The sequence below is a fragment of the Epinephelus fuscoguttatus genome, linkage group LG14 (assembly GCF_011397635.1).
Source record: "Epinephelus fuscoguttatus linkage group LG14, E.fuscoguttatus.final_Chr_v1".
Lineage (NCBI taxonomy): Eukaryota > Metazoa > Chordata > Actinopteri > Perciformes > Serranidae > Epinephelus > Epinephelus fuscoguttatus.
The window spans coordinates 40,193,347-40,208,947 of record NC_064765.1 but is presented as its reverse complement, the minus strand read 5'-3'; the positions used below and the strand labels follow the sequence as shown (position 1 = coordinate 40,208,947).

Genomic DNA, 15,601 nt, shown 5'->3' with positions numbered 1-15,601 from the left:
GGCCAATCAGAAATGGAGTTGGAAGTTTAAACTGGAAATGGAGTTGAATAATGTACAAATTTAAATCTATTGTACTAAGACAAAGTTATTACAACAGGCTACATTAGTTATGTTGAAATGGATGTTTAAGTTCAAAGAAATCTCAGATAAGTTCAATAGATTAATTAATTTAATTCAAATGACCTGACACTTTTAATTAAGCTAAAATAGATTTGCAAATTCAAATAACTATCCTAAGCAGTTCAATCAATTAACAAATCCAAGTCAACTTAACTGAAAGAAAAGGTTTACACAACTGACCATTTTAATTAAACTGAAATAGATTTGCAAGTTAAAACAACTACCCGAAGGAGTTAAATCAATTATGAAATCTAAATCAACCAAACTAACGCAGATGTTTACACAAGGAATATTTAATCAAGATAACAAATTATTTTTTTTCACTTAACTTAGAATTTTAAGGCAGCCCTTTCACTCATATTTTTAAGTTGAAACATGTTAGATTTTACAGTGTGGTAAAATTAAAAATGATGAAATTGCTACCACTTATGTGTCTTAAAGTGTATAGGCAAATAATACATGTAATTAAGCCATATACTGCAGGGAATATATGTTAAAATTGAATGCCAAAATACTTAATAAACAGCTTAAAACATATACTGATATTTACCAATATTACTATACAGTCATGCTCAGTAGATTGTAGAAAAATACTGGAAAGACATTTGCATGTGTTTAAAAATGAATTAAATGTACATACAATTAAAATGCAACTCTAGCATCTGACATAAGGCTTGTAACATTTAACAGTACTTGTTAACATATTTCCTCAACAGTCTTTTTGTTCATTTTCTTTTTTAGTCAATTTGTTGAACATATTAAAACAATACAACAGAAATGCAAAATAAAACTTATAAGCAATAAAACCAAAAACAAACAGGGTCCTCAGCAACATATTAGCAACAAATGAGCATCTCAGTATCATTCATGTTCACAAGGGGTAAGAAGAAGTTAGAAACTTTTCTGGTTCTAACCACTCTTACTTTTTAAGTTTTTACTATTAAAAATAAAAGTTCAATTTACAGCCCTCGGTGTCCATGATATTTGTCTTGGTTGGCTTCAACACATCAACCCTTCTGGACAACAAGAACGAAATAATCAGAATGCGATCAGATCAGATGTACCAAAACCACCAAAGAGTCGACAAACAAGAAATAACCAAATAAAGAATCACTGGTTCAGCTCATAACCATTAAATGTTTTGTTTTTTTAGTGTGGATAAAGTCTCACATTTTTCAGCTCATTATTACGGATATTCCGTAGACCAGACAGGCATAACAGAAAACCCCCAGGTAAAAAAAAATAGCCTTAGCCTATCAGTGATTACCCTTGACATTCACACAGAGGCACACCTTTGAATGTCTAGGAGATATGCAATTACCAATTTTATGGAATGTAACTGAATAGTAATATAACAAGTAGTGTAACGAATTACTGTTGGCAGGGAGTAATAAGTAATAACATTACTTTTAAAAAGAGTAACGAGTAATATATTACAATTTTAGAGGAATGAGCCCAACACCGTATATGTCACTGTGAGAAAGACAAACAGGATGCCTCTGTTTGTGTTCAGGACCTGACAGTAAAAAAGAACAGCATCATATACAGTACTGTGCAGAAATCTTCAGGAAGAAAATCTGGCCAGTATCACTTGTCACACTTGACTTACTGTCTCTAAAGTGCTTTAAGGGATACTTTACCAAATTTTAAACAGCTCTGTATCTTAACAATGCGGGTAGTATGTGTAAATGAACTGTGGTAAAATCCCCTCCATCTAACCAAAACCCTGCTCATCCACCAGTTTAAATGTAGATTTTCACTGGCTCTAGGGCTGTTGCTTGAACTACAGATTGTGCTTCCACATTTTTGTATGCCCACCATCACGGACACAAAGAGTGTAGAAGCAGGTCTAGAGAGAGACCCTTCCCTTTCTCTCTCTCACGCTCTTTAAAACTGTAATTCCAGGCAAATCAAATATAAACTATGATTATCTCACTGTATTGCCTATTTCTCACTTGAAATGTCTTCTAAAACATATATTAGTCTACTGTTTGACTGTAATAAGAGAATCATTGAACAGGAAGTGGGCACCATAGTTTGCTGCACTGTAAAAAAAAAAAAAAAAAAAAAAAAAAAAAAAAACAAACAAAACAACAAACAATAAAAACAAATGGTAAAACTAGGCAATCCTTATAAAATATGAACCAAGATTCTGTTACTGCAATGCCTATTTCTCACTTAAAATGTTTTCAGACACGTATTTTAACTAAAGTGTTTAACTGCACTGGGGCCGTGAGGTGGGAAGGCCCCATACAGAGAGTGGACCCTTCGACAATGTGTTGGGCGGAAAATGGGCACCTATGAGCAGTGTTGGGGGTCGTTACTCAAAAAAGTAATGTATTACACATTACACATTACTTAGTAAAAAAAGTAATCCCTTACTTTACTTGATTACTCCCTGGAGAAAGTAATTAGTTACAATACTCATTACATTACTCGTTGCCCTGTAAAATTGCCTGAAATGCATTGTCACGTAATTGGCCAGTTAACGATAAAGCATTAAACCTTACATATGTGTAACAACCCTAAGGTAGGTATAGTTAACTAGATGGATATACCCAGAGTCGGCTTCACGAGGCGGCACCAGGGAGCAGTGCCCCCCACTTCATTCACTGTGCCCCCTCACTTGTATAAATGCATATGGTTTCTCCTGTCAGTGTAATTGTAGCGATGACTGAAATCCATTATGCTATTAGGCTGTTGCATGAGGTGTCAGGCCAGAGCTTCTTGTTCATTGCACAGCTGGTTTACAAGGTAGGCCCCTATGCAGACTTTCCTCTTTCTCTCCTTAAGTATTTGCAGGGTTTCCGCCAGAGAAGTTGTTATGCCAGGCGGGGGGGTGGTTACCGTGTGTAAAAGTGTGATGATTATATTACTTGCCCGCTGCCCCACAGTCATTTAGTTAATTTTTGCATATCAGCACCACGTTTATCAAATAAAAGAAACTTGAATTTGTAAAATACTAAGCGTGTTATGTATGTATGTATGTATGTATGTATGTATGTATTACGCTAGAGTGACCATATTTTGATGTCCAAAAAAGAGGACATTCGGCCGGCCACGACATAGCCTTCTTAAATGATACTCTCAGCTTACTCAAAGATGCCTTATAATTTTAATATATTTAAAGTTTATATGTATGGATAGAAAATACAAAATAATATCTCTCAGACAGAAATTCAGATAGGCCCCTATAGACAGGGGACACATACACACACTAGAGTGTGGCTACCCGATCCGAGCCTGAAGGGTCTCGACGGCAGGCCTACCTGACGGGTCGGGCCGGGTTTGGTCAAAAATGTATAAATTGTATTTGGGCTCGGGTCGGATTCGGTCAGCTTTCAGTGAAAATGTAGTGTAAAAATAAATAAAATCCTATTGTCTGTCCTGTTTATTGCTTGGAGACTGTTATTTATGTGACAACACCTGAAAAAACACACACACATTGGCTGTTTGTTTCTACCTCTCCCCTCGCTGGAAGCCTCGGACCTCCAGCCGCCTGGTCGCGTCTCAAACACGGAGGTCTCCCTCTCCGCAGAGCACCCACGGCGCACGCCCGGCCTGTTAAATAGCCCGTTACCATAACAACTGTGTGACACAAACTCAGTGCTTTAATAATGAAATAATGTCGGGCTCGGTTCGGTTTTGGACAGAACAAAACAGAATGACTGTCGGGTTCGGACAGAAATATGCAGCCCGTGCCGCACTCTAACACACACACACACACACACACACACACACACACACACACACACACGGAAAATCGGACATTATCATCAATATATAAACACCCCCCGGACAGGACGTGAAAAGTGGACATGTCCGGGCAAAAGAGGACGTTTGGTCAGCCTACATTATGCATTAGAGAGTGCATGAAAATACTACGGGACTAATCGCGTCCCGTATTGATTTAGTAGCTAAGGGATGATCCCGTATTATAAGGATGGATACCCTATACATACACATACATACGGAAATGGAAAAACGAAAGAAGGAAAGAATGAAGGGTACATGGATTGGGCTTTTCAGCATATGACATCCCTCTGTCCTGGGACCCTCACAGCAGATGAGGAAAAACTTTGGAAATAATTGGTAGAAACCTCAGAAAGAGCAATTGAGGCAGGATCCCTCTCTCAGGATGGACACACATGCAATAGATGTCGTATGCAATATGTACTGTATGTTGATGTAATCCACTGTCAAGTCTCTGATCATGTGACCAGACAATATGCGCACGGTAACATACACTATTGGGCCCGTCATAATAGCGTGCACTAGGGCCCTTACCTTAGACCACTGAATATGAGATCATTTGTTACCAGCCATCCGTCAAATTGTTTCCAGTGTCAAAATGGGCAAGCTTGCATTACATCACCCACCAGCGGAAGCACTATTGTCGAAAGTATTTGTGTCTTTCTACTGCACATATAGCCCAGTTTTATGAAAACACCATCTTCCCAGTAGTGGAGTACTTCTTAAATGAACCTTGTTCACCTAAATTCGGTATAAGTTGTGGACAAAACGGGCAGTCACCCAGCTCTGCGATGCCACTTAGTCGACAACGATGCCACAGCCATTAGCTGCGGGCAGCAGCCAGTCTGGGGTCTTTACGGCACACAGGGACACACAAGTGCTCTTAACTGCTCTCCTTCTGGATAAAAAGGGAATCTATTTTTTGCCCATTAGCGCTGGCATTAAGAGCTATTATTTGCCTTAACAGCAATAACTACCCACTCCCACGTCACCCATCATTACCATTATTATTCTGAGTCAAACTCAAAAGGACATAGAGACGTTTGACAGGTGCTGCAGCCGTTTGTTTGGCTGCTCCTCTGGATGCAAAGTGGGGAGAGCAGAGAGAAAAGGCAGGGATACTTCACTGTTAAGCCTTGGCATGGTTATAGAGAGGGAAGGAAGGTGTTTGTGTGGGCAGAACAGACACTAGGAGAACAGACTTAGTGATAAGAACTCTCTTGACCTGAAGATGATAGATTTTTTTTCCCTGTTTTTCTACCAGGAAACTTCAGTCTGACACTGCTCAACAATGATGCATTGTTTCTTACAAGGGTCAGTAGGAGCGTAGCTGTAAAGTAGCAATAAGAAATTTGGAATTATTGAGTTTGATATGCAATTTCATTTGACCAAGCCACAGACAATGTCAAGGCAGGGTGTGGTAGACCGACGATAGATGCCCTAACGATCCCTAAATCCTCCCAGGACCTCAAAAACACTTGAAAGAATAAATGAGCCATCTCATTTTACTGCCTCCCCAATATGCTCAGATATTGCTGAATGGGCAGGGAGCTGTAGCGAGGAGCAGCTAGGATGGCACAGGGCCTGGCCTCACCTGTAATGGCATATCTCAGCCTCTCCTTATCGATCAGCTCTGCCCCTGAACACTCATCTGGGCTCTGGGCCATGGGCCGGAGGGGTGGGGGTGGGGGTGGGGAGGGGGGTGGGGGGGGGGTGGGGGGTCATTGATCTCATTGCCACGGTGCCCTTGGTGAAGGCCGGTGTCCAGTGACAAGCAGAGGAGTGGAGTGAGTGAGAGAGTGGAAGGGAGCTGCTGTGATGGCAGTACACACAGGATATCATCAGTGGACCAGCAAACACACACACACACACACACACACACATTTTCGTTTTGACATACATGACTTGGCATGCACCATGTTCTTAGTTCTTCAATGTGATTATAATCCTAAAGGGCTACTCCAGCAATCTAGTATAACAATAAGATTAGGGGACATCTGAGAGGCCGATTCAGAAAGGAATGGGCAAAACTGAAGCAGCAGATGCTGAGATTTTGAACAACACTCAATCCTACACTTCCCATAATGCATCTGTTTTGTTAGATCCTCCTTGTCTGGTAAAAGCCTGTGTATTTCAAACTCTGCACCCAAATAACGTACAGTGTCTGTTATAAATCTGTATCCTTCAAGGCCAAACTGAGATAATCCTGGTGATGTCACAATGGCATCACCAAAGTTATATTTCACACATTGCTCCAGAGCCACATAAGACATTATACAAGTTTTCTCATAGACTTTTCTCAGCACGTAGCTCTATTGGCGATCCTGTATGGCACATGGTCTCCCTGTCGACTGTGCTGCATGGCTGTCTGCCTAGGTGGGTTTGGCTTTACCTAGGCGAAGACCCTGTGTTAGTTTGAAAGGGGGCGCACTGAAGTAATTGAGAGATGATTCATACTAGGTGGGGCTCAGCTGATGAGAGATGTTTCTGAGTGTTGTAAGGAAAACGGACGGTGGAGTTTTAAATTAATCCCTTTGTGTTACCTTATGCACATTTTTGTGTATAACATATGAATACGAATATAAATATTATTATAATATATTTTTCCAATTTTTTTTCTTTCTTTATTCCAACTTTAATCTGATCATAAAAACCATTTGCGTTATCATTTTCAGGATTTTAACCCATTAAATGCCAGTTTTTCAAAATACCAGTGTCATTTTTATAAGAAAAAAAAACACAATAAATGAATCAGAAATGAAATACTAAATGCAAAGTGGATTTTTTGGGGAGGGGTTATCACAGTCTGGTATGTGTCAATGATTAACAACAACTTTTTCCAGATGCAATTTTATTTGTTTTCTGCAGTGTCAGATTTTTAAATTAAACCCTTTGTGTTAGCATTATGCACATATTTGTGTATCAAATATGAATATAAACATTATATGAATATATCATTTCTTTTTCTTTTTCTTTTTTCCAACCTCAGTCTTGATTAAAAAACAATTTCCATCATCAGTTTAAGGATTTTAACCTGTTAAATGCCAGTTTGTTTATGCCATTGTTGTGTTAGTGAAGAATCTCACCTGTAGTTCATGTAAAATGGCCATTAGTTTTTATTAGTCCTATTACCCTTCAAAGGTTTTACCTTCTAGTAGCTTATTACCTTATTTTGCTCTAGAAGATAAAGCAAACATACAAGTTTACCTTAAACAAGAGCAATATTTATTTCTCAGCAGCAAAAAGAACATTCACTTACAACAAAGCAGAAGAGAAATACTTTATGCGTGTGTGTGTGTGTGTGTGTGTGTGTGTGTGTGTGTGTGTGTGTGCGGGTGTGTGTGTGAGTGACAGAGTGACTGAATGAGTCCAGTTCAGACAGAAGGTGCCCATGCACCACAAATGATTGTGGTGTGGTCTTTGCAAGTGGGCTCACCACACTTTTGGAAGGTGGTTTTGATCATCCTCCTGTTTTTTGGCTGGGCAGTATTTGCACTGCCTCCTTTTGTCCCTGGCTGCGATGTGTGGGGCAGGGCCAGGGGCACGGTAGTTGTTTCTGGTTTGTGCCACCATAGCAGCACCTGGCTGGTGGGGAAGGTGCTGCCTTGTGGCTGTCAGTGGAGGGGTTAATGCCCTCCCCAGCTCCTCCAAGAAGCACCGCTAATGGGAGTGGTCACCCTTCTTCCACCCAGGTCCACAGGATCAATGCATTGATGGCAGACACATCTATTATGTTGTGGAACAGAGCCCTGGGCCATCAGTGGGTCTTTCGCCAACATGAGTAGGTGGCCACCAGCTGCAAAAAAGCAAAGAAAAAAAAAAGAATAAGTATTCTTCCTTAACATATACAAATATATCATTCAACCTTTATATCAATGCAAGAATTATTCTACTGAATATAAATGTACTAAATATATTTCAGACATGCACAGCAGCACAGCAGCGCACAGCAGCTTGCTCTCTGTGCCTGATACGTTACTGATCCAAGAAGCTATTCTCCCTCCAGTGGTACCTATACACCCTTACCACCTCATCACAACTGCTGGCTCTATTGACTGTTGTCCTAGTTCTGCATCTACCCACCGCCTTGACTACCGGCACCTCCTACCCTTGCACCTAGCAGTTAGCATAGCTCAAGCTAGCCAACATGCTACATCCATGGCCTGTGACAACATAATGCTCACAAAAGCAAACAAACAGATTACAGACCTTAAAGGAGCAATAAGCGAAATTCATCATTTCTATGATGTGAAGAACTAGAGGTGTAATTTCATCTGGAGTATAGCATGACCTCACACAACCTCTCTCTGTGTTGATCTCCAGCACATTGTTTACAAGTCGGTCCGGCTGCGCGTTCATGTGAACCCCCCCCCTCGGAGCCCTTGGCCCTCCCTCCCTATAAAAGACTACGGCCGGTGAGCAATGGCAGCACGTATTTTCGAAATTAAATGGCAGAGAGCGGAACGTCCACCTGAAGACGACCAGGATCTGACATTACCTCTAAAGAAACAACGGTTGTTGGCGAAGAAGTTGTCGGATAAAGAAAGGGACAGAACTCAGATTAACATTGGCCTTACATTTCCAAGGTGGAGAGCACTGCAAGAGCTAAAGGGGCTACAATCTGACTCGGAGCTAGCTCTTCTTCTTCTGGATAGGTACAACATAAAGTCAAATGTCTGTTTTAATTAGTGTTACAGTAACGTTAGGCACATGTCGCTATGTCGATTCAATTAAATTGTGTTGTTAAAATGTTAAAATCGTAGCATGGGTTAATGTCCGGAGCTTTAGTTATTAGCAGCTCGGTCCCAGGAATGGGTAATGCGTTTCGGATGTGTTCAGTGAGTAGCCCGGCAGCTCAGCTAACATTTGTAATTAGCATTGTAAAATGTAGCCCGGTGGGCAGCCTTGGGGCTGTGTTTAGCTATTCCCCTGCCTACTTCAATGATGATGGTCCCTGTAATAAATGCAATATATTTGCTGAAATGGAGGCGAGGCTCAGTGACTACAAGAGCTGGTAGAAGCGCTCCATAGCTGCAAGCTACTCCAATGTCTGTAGTAGCTCTAGTGCTAACTCTGGGAGCTAACGCTAACATTCCTCTCTTCTCTGTGAGCCCACCAGGCTCCACGCTAGAGCTCGCCAGAGCCGAGAAGCAGGCTCTCGGAACGTTAGCATGGCAGCTGACTGGTGCTTACGCTAACATCCCCACGCTTCTCGGCTCCGACTCACTGAGCCTGGCGGAGAAGTGTGGGGACGTTAGCACTAATGGGCTGCCATGCTAATGTTCCAACTCTCTCCGTGAGACCGTGAGACCATGAGCCCGGCTCCTGGCTCAGTTGGAGTTGGAGCGTTAGCGTGGTAGCCGAGTAGTGCTAACGCTAACAGGAAAGCAGGGAAATAGCTAAACACAGCAGAAACCGAGAGTGAGTGAAAGACATTGCTAACTGCTAAACTAAGCTGGCTGTTTAGATTTTATTTCTTTGCCCCTGTGGCAAGTGAATCTACCTGCAGTGAAAGCGAGGGCTAACCGGTGCTTCCTCTTCATGCTCCACTTCACTCAGCTGCTAACACAGCCAGTAAGCCTCCGCTAGCTGCTCTCCGTTTCAATCCAACCAGAGCACCGAGCCCTGGTTTGTTATTCAGGTTAATGTGGTAAGAAGCAGCGGGTATGTCGGGCAGCTGAGTGAAACGGAGCCTGCGGAAGAAACACCGGGACTGTCTGGATGTGACAGTCCATGCTGCGGTACTCGTCTCTCCGGCACAGTGTAATGGTTTTGGGTCCGTGTAGCTCTTTGAAGTTAGAGGTCAGGCAGAAACTCACTTTCACACACGTGTGGGATTTCACAAATGCTCGTCGTTTATTTTACGTCCACTTAAAACACTCCAACCTTACCAAGCCCGGTTGTACGGCTACTACAATTTCACACACGAACTCAATAATTGCCACACGTACTTATAACCATTACTGTTGTGTTGAGAGACTTAAAGGAAAATGGGAGCACACAGGTGTACGTCCGACCAGCGTTTTTGGGTGCGCTCTCAACAGACAGACATCCTAACAAGCGCTGCTTGATGACGTTGCTGTTAAGCGACACAGTATACATCATGTTAAAGGCACATTTCATATATTCGACTGTTACAACAGACAAGGCGTGTTTGGAGGGGGGGGGGGGGGGGTTGGAGAGCAAAGGTAGAGGGAGGAGTGGCTCATGACTCACACTTTGTTTTGCTCTACAGGCAGTGCACAACAGCGAACCTAGCGGTGAAACGAGATCATATTTCTCCTGTTTTAGCTTCTCTGCACTGGCTCCCTGTAAAATCCAGAATTGAATTTAAAATCCTACTGTTAACTTATAAAGCTCTAAATGGTCAAGCTCCGTCATATCTTAGAGAGCTCATAGTGCCTTATTATCCCACCAGAACACTGCGCTCTGAGAACGCAGGGTTACTCGTGGTCCCTAAAGTCTCCAAAAGTAGATCAGGAGCCAGAGCCTTTAGCTATCAGGCTCCTCTCCTGTGGAATCATCTTCCTGTTACGGTCTGGGAGGCAGACACCGTCTTCACATTTAAGACTAGACTTAAGACTTTCCTCTTTGATAAAGCTTATAGTTAGGGCTGGCTCAGGCTTGCCCTGTACCAGCCCCTAGTTAGGCTGACTTAGGCCTAGTCTGCCGGAGGACCCCCCTATAATACACTGGGCACCTTCTCTTCTTCTTCTTCTTCTCTCTCTCTGTCTCTCTCATATTCTATTACTGCATCTTGCTAACTCGGCCATTCTGGATGTCACTAACTCGGCTTCTTCTCCGGAGCCTTTGTGCTCCACTGTCTCTCAGATTAAATCATATCGCAGCGGTGCCTGGACAGCGTGATGTGTGTGGTTGTGCTGCTGCCGTGGTCCTGCCAGATGCCTCCTGCTGCTGCTGCTGCCATCATTAGTCATTAGTCATACTTCTACTGTTATTATACACGACTATTGTCACACATGTATACTGCCAGATATTAATACATACTTTCAACATATTGTACCACAGTAGCCAGAACTATAACTATAATATTATTACTTTCAATAATGTTGTTGTAAGCTACTGTCATTACCTGCATCTCTCTCTCTCTCTCTCTCTCTCATTGTGTCATGTGGATAACTGTTAATTTGTTATGCTGATCTGTTCAGTACGACATCTATTGCACATCTGTCCGTCCTGGAAGAGGGATCCCTCCTCAGTTGCTCTTCCTGAGGTTTCTACTGTTTCTACGTTTTTTTTTCCCCGTTAAAGGGGTTTTTTGGGGGAGTTTTTCCTTATCCGCTGCGAGGGTCATAAGGACAGAGGGATGTCGTATGCTGTAAAGCCCTGTGAGGCAAATTGTGATTTGTGATATTGGGCTGTATAAATAAAATTGATTGATTGATTGAACAATTTCACTTACTGCCCCTGTAAGGAAGACATCCGCTGACTCTTTCAGGAACTGCAAGATAAACAGGCCATGCTGACCTCCTGCCTGGACCTGGCTCACGAACAGTCCTTGCACATTGTCTCCCTCAAAGCGGCCCTCCAGGACACCACCCCATGGGATACCTCCACCTGTCCGCGTCCTTCCTCCTCCTCCACACCCAGCCTCCAGACATCCTGGGCTGAAGTTGTGATCCGCGACAGAAAGAGACTCAAGGATGCGACTGCCTCTCCTCCTCGCCTGAGCCTCTCCAACCGCTTCGAGGCACTAGCAGACAACCCAGATCATCGCCTCGCTGCCGGCAGGCCCTGCTGCTAGCTCTCTGCACATGGCTGGTGGTGGTTGTGCAACGCCTGGCTCTGGAAAGGCCGCTGGCCCCTCTCCGCCTGCGGCTACTGGTGCTTCGCCTTCGGGCTCAGGTGGCTCCACATCTGGGGTAGCTGGTCCTACACCTGTGGCTGATGGCGTCCCTGCGGCTTCCGACGGCCCGCGGTCCCCGGTGCCTCAGCGGCTGCTGGTGTGCTGTCTCCCCGCTCCAGATCGGTGGTCCCAGATCGCCAGCTCTCCTCCCGGACAACTACCTTCTGCTTCACGTCACAAATTCCTGAAGGAAGCCATCCTCAGATGCTCCGGAGGCGTCCTCCACCCCATGCCACCGGCAGACTCTCCTCCTCCTGGGGCCGAAACGGTTGATCCACCGCAACACCTGTCCGGCCCTGCCTGGTCACTGATCCTGCGGCCAGCGCACGGCCCGGACACTGGCTCCCCACCATCCAACTAGGCAAAAACCCTTCCTCGCCCACTCTTCCGTCCAACCACCCTGATCATCGGAGACTCCATCACAAGGAATATTTGCTTCTTCAATGCCACCACCTGTTGTTTCCCCGGAGCCACAGTCCCGGTAATCCTGGAAAAACTCCCTGGGCTGCTGCAGTCACTCCCATTCTCCATTACCCGCATCGTGGTGCACATAGGGACCAACGACCTGGCACGGGGTGCCTCTGAGTTGACCAGAAGTGCTTTCACCTCCCTCCTGGACTTCCTACGCACTTGTGGAAAGTCCGTTTTTATCTCTGGTCCCATTCCCACACTTGGTTGTGGGGACACGCGCTTCTCCAGACTGCTCCTGCTAAACACCTGGCTCAGGCCTGCCTGCTGCACTCGAGGCTTCAACTTCGCGGACAATTTTAATCTTTTCTGGAACTGTCCCACTTTCTTCAAACACAATGGCATTCACCCTACCACCCTGGGAAGCCGCACGCTGACAGCCAATATTCAGCATGCTGTACATCATGCCCCACGTGCATGACTATTTACATCACACGCCCCCTCCACCGACACTCTTTCCCACCCTGTGCCAACAGCAGCACAGAGCACAGCCCCGCTCATCAGCGCCCCCGTCCGACCATATCAATCATTAACCCTCCCACCTGAGACATTCCCCGTACAGTCCATCATAAAGCACAGACCACCCCGCCCTTACTGCACTAAGACTGTGAATAACAAAAATGTATGCCCCATCTTCTGCATTCCTGCCACCCCCTGTGCTACTCAAACCCAACAACACCTGAAACTGGCTCTACTCAACACCCGCTCACTGACCAACAAAAGTGCCATCCTACATGAATTAATCACTGACAATAAACTGGACTTCCTCTGCCTCACCGAAACCTGGCACAAACCCCTGGATTACTTCTCCTTAAACCAGACCACCCGCCCAGATGGACGGGATGGTGGCGTTGCTGCCATCTACAGGAAATGCTTTAAAATGTCCACAATCTGCATACCTCCTGCTCAGTCCTTCGAACAAGTTGCCCTCAAACTGTCTGGTCCCACTTCCCTGGTCATCGCCATCATCTACCACCCTCCCAAACCTAACAACTCCTTCCTCTCAGACCTCGCCGAATTCCTCACCCAGCTATCCGCCGTATCCCCCTCAATTCTCCTGCTGGGGGACTTCAATATCCACACTGATGATCCAAACTGCAAAAGTGCAATAGACCTCCTGGAACTGCTCCACTGCCTTCACTTCACCCAGCATGTCAACTTCCCCACCCACTGTCGCACCCACAGCCTGGACCTAGTCTGCTCCACCGGTCTCACCTTCCACCAACTCTCCAGTACCAACCTCCACATCTCAGATCACCTGGCCATCACTGTGGACTTCAAGACCTCCCTCCCTCCACCAAAACTCAAACGCAATATATCCTTCAGAAAATATCAAGTCTATCTCCCCTTCAGCTTTCTCTGACTCACTGGCAAATACTCTGTCCACATCCACCACCCCGCTGACCCCAAACCCTTCTGACCTAGTCACCCACTACAACAACACACTGTCCCTCTGCCTTGACAAACTGGCTCCCTTAAAAAACAAAACTGTCTCATTCACTCACTCATCTCCCTGGTACACTCCTGGAAAAAAAAAAAACACTTTTTTCATGTCTTTTTTTAAAGGGAACAAAAATTTTTGGTTTCAATGAAAGTAAATGGATACAAAAATGTGTAATTATAGTGATAGTGAAATTAAAAAACTGACCAAAAAATACAAATTCTCTCAAAGTATTAGCTCATATGCATGAACACAGTCAAAATTATAATAATAATAATAATAATAATAATAATAAATTTTATTTGTATTGCACTTTACATTTTAGCAATCTCAAAGTGCTACAGAGCAGATAAAAAACAAAACAAACAAACCAAAAAACAAAAAAGCACTTGAAACAGTTAGAATTAATACAGTTTAAAAGAATTATTAAAAATGATCAGAAACGATAAATAGTTAAAAGGAGAACCTATAAAAGACATTTAGTAGAATGCTTTTGTGAAAAGATAGGTTTTTAGGTCTCGTTTAAAAACATCAGTAGTCTGTGGGGCCCTGAAGTGGTCAGGGAGGGCATTCCACAGCCTCGGAGCAGCAGAGGAAAAGGCCCGGTCACCCATGGTGCGAAAGCAAAAATCAATGCAAAAACACAAAAATATGTATGCAGGTACAGTAAGTGTTAAGCTTGTTTACATTGCCTAGGAAAGCAGACTTTTTTTTCTATACTCATAGCTCAACAAATTACATGTAATGTTATATTTTTTGCTCACTCACTGTTGGTTTAAATCACTGCATCTCCCTACAGAAAAGCATGGCAGAATTTCAGCTTGCACGCACGTCTTTTCAGCTGAACGTTGTTGAAACAGCGCAGCTAATGTTGCTGTAGTGAGAATTTAGCAGAGTGAGATGCCCTACCATAAAAGTACGACATGTTTTATCTCGTAACCTCACTATTTATGTACTTTTATTTTATCCATAATCGAAAATGTTTCCACACTGCTGATTTATTCCAGAGTAAATGACTTTATCCTCAGGATTACAAAATAAAGGTGTATCTTAAAGATGATGACACGGATCAGTGTTTTCACTTTGGATCGATGATATTGGATCGTTGATCGATGATATTGGATCGTTGATCAATGGATCATTACACCCCTATAAGCAGTGTCGGACCACAGAGAGCGAGTTGACTGAGTGACAGCCGTCAGATCAGGGCCTGGACAGCCAGGCAACAGGTAGATCCACCTCCCTTACCTTTAGCCTGGCTCACTAACACTCACTCTCTGGTAATATATGTACAGGCAGCCAAGCCCTGGAAGCCCAAGAGGATTGTTATCCCTAAGTAACTGTATCAAGTGCCCAGGGTAGTATTTGCTGTGCCATTTGTAAACAAAGCTTTCACGTGTAAAATGAATAGAGTGCACCTTTAATCCTAAAACATAAGCCCTTTCATGGTGTAACCGGGTGGTTATTTACAGTGTATATATTGTATTTCTTCTGTGTTCCTCAGTCTGTTTATGTTGCAGCAGGCATGGCGATCGCGGCAGGTGTGTGTCACGCCTCTTACCGGCACCTGTAGTGCAGCCGCGTTATTGGCTGCTAATGTGGACCTGTTCATATACCCCCCGCTGTCGTTTAGTTGCCCTCTCTCCCCTGCTGAAGCAAGTGCTGGCCGGCGTGCAGCTCTGCCGAGCCGTGGTTTCCCGGCGTAGTATGTGCCGTATGTTCATTCTCCAGGTATGTGTAGCACAGTCTTATGATGCTGTGAAGATGTTATAAGGTGCCATGTTGACAGTTCTCTGTTCCAGGTTGGCGTGTTGAGCCGAGGTGTGTGTGTGTGTGTGTCCCCTTCCAGTTAGCCGCCGCTGCCGCCGTTAGCTTCCAACAGCTAGATTACTGATTTGTGCAGGCTACAGCTGACCACGAAAGTAAACAGTGCCACAAGCCCAATGTTATTT

The 15,601-nt window shown here is 44.1% G+C and overlaps 1 protein-coding gene across 1 annotated transcript in view; it reads right to left on the bottom strand.

Moving 5' to 3' along the window:
• LOC125900970 (uncharacterized) overlaps window positions 1-15,601 on the bottom strand; it is a 674,134-nt gene that overhangs the window by 34,322 nt on the left and 624,211 nt on the right. The gene's annotated exons all lie outside the window — the stretch shown is intronic.